Below are 2,027 nucleotides of genomic sequence, written 5' to 3'. Positions count from 1 at the left end.
GGAGCGCCCTGCGCGGCCGCGCACCGCCCGCACCAGCACCCGCGGCCGCGGCCGGCCGGGGAGGGAAGGGGGCCTGCGGCGAGACGGGGCTCCCGCCTCCGTCTGGAAGGAAAACGAGTTTTCGAGGGGTGGGGGAAATGCTGCTCGGGCAGGCGGCGGCGGCCGCGGGGGCGGCATCCCGAGTCGGCAGCGAGAAGTAAAAACTGCCTGGGAGGAAGTTTGGTAAAGCTCTGATATGTGGCGGAGGGGGGTTCCTCCGAAGTCTTTGAAAGGCTAAGCTTGTATTGCTGTGGGGTTTTTTAAAGTTCACAACTTCTTTTTTCCCAATGCCATTCCTTAGCTTAAGCATCTGACAGCTAAAACCTTTTACAACTAGTTGAAAACGCTAACCAGCCTGTTGTGATCCCAACCCCTCTGCCTGTCTGCTTTCTGCCGTAGGAGACCTGCCTGAAGCACTGTAGGGTAAATGCTCACCCTTCTGACACACGGACCAAGATGCCCGAGATCCAGAAGCACAGCTTGCTTTGGAAGGTGCCAGCCTGTTATGTTAGGATTTCCCACCTAAAGCATGGAAAACTGGAGGTGCCAAAAACCTCCCGAACCTTGCTGGAGGCAGCTGGTAGGAGAGGTCAGGCAGGATTCCAGAGCGGCGGCATCATAGTTTTGTACTCTTGCATCGAAAGCCGAACAAACCCAACAAGCTGCTTCTCCCAGGCATAAATATGTATTGAGAGGGAGCAGCAGAGGGGAGATGGGCCGTGCTTTGTGCCTCTGTGTGCCAGGACTTCCGCCTGAGCGGGCATGGCTGTACCGATGCCACAGACTGGTCATCTGGACTAAGGCTTTCGGTATGCTGCGTAATGGCTTTGGAGTAAGCGACACTCCTGTGGGGCCAAGGGCCGTTTGTGGACAGGAGGTGAGGGCTGTGGCTTCAGCACAGCGTTCACAAACCCCTGCGCTGGGTGATTTCATGTAGCTGCCAGGTGGGATCCCGCGGACCCTAGAGCCATCCTGGCAGAGGACCCCAGTACCTGGTGCCAGCAGAGTGCCAGAGACCCTCACTGGGAGACTCCCTCCACCACAGCGGCAAATACGAAACCTTGCTGCTTCACTCTGGCTGCTCTGTAGCAACTGTTCTCCGACTACAGCCTCACTGGAAGGACTGGCAACCTTATAACAAGCCTGGCAGTGCAAAATTTTCCTGCCAATGCCCTTGAGCACCAAGGTGCTTTGCCATATGTAAGAATGAAGGGAACCTTGACTCTGTTTCCACTTTGCTGTGTGTTGTGTCTTTCTTTGACTTGGGTCTTTGCCTATCTGGGAAATACAAAGGAATGTCTCGGGGGTGCACTCGGGGCTCTTGTGCCTGTAGCAGGGAGATAATACGTCTTACTGGAAAGCAGAAACCGCAGCTGCAGCCAGAGAAGGAACCGGGGAACCAGCTAGGACGCTCCCACCCTTCTGCTCCTCTCCCCTTCCCTACAGAGCGTTTGTCCCTGCCATGGCACCCCAGGCAGCAGCTCTTCAGGTGGCCGTTTCGGCTACCTGAAGTGCCAGGCAGTAAGAAGGCACCAGCTTAGCGCCTCTGAGTGATTCAGGAATCCTGGAGCAGGGCTCTTTTGAGAAGGCAGCTCTTCTCTTCTTCTCTGCTTGCTCCTTCGTACCGCATCTCTCTCTTTTCTAATCCACCCTCTCATACCACATCCACCCTCTGCCCTATGGGTTGGCCGCCTCCCGCCTAAACTCAGCCTGCTTCGTGCAAACAGAAAAAAGGGGTAAGATGAACATGCTCTTCACTGGCATCTTGCAGTTTGTGTGTGGCGTCTGCCTGGACGGGCGATACGAGCTCTGAGGCAGGACCAGTCCCCTACACAGTGCCTAGTACGCCAGAACCCTCCTCTTGGTAGGTTTTAAAAGTCATCGTAACGTTCAAGACTCCTCATGTAAGAAACTGGGAAACATCCCAAAAGTAGCATTTCACCCTTAAATTCCCGCGACTCTCGTTAGAGCCGGCCGCTGCGAGGACC

The sequence above is a fragment of the Haliaeetus leucocephalus genome, unplaced genomic scaffold (genome assembly GCF_000737465.1).
Source record: "Haliaeetus leucocephalus isolate CR32 unplaced genomic scaffold, Haliaeetus_leucocephalus-4.0 Scaffold1, whole genome shotgun sequence".
In the NCBI taxonomy this organism is placed as follows: Eukaryota; Metazoa; Chordata; class Aves; order Accipitriformes; family Accipitridae; genus Haliaeetus; species Haliaeetus leucocephalus.
The sequence above is the reverse complement of the archived record's forward strand: the minus strand, read 5'-3'. Positions refer to the sequence as shown.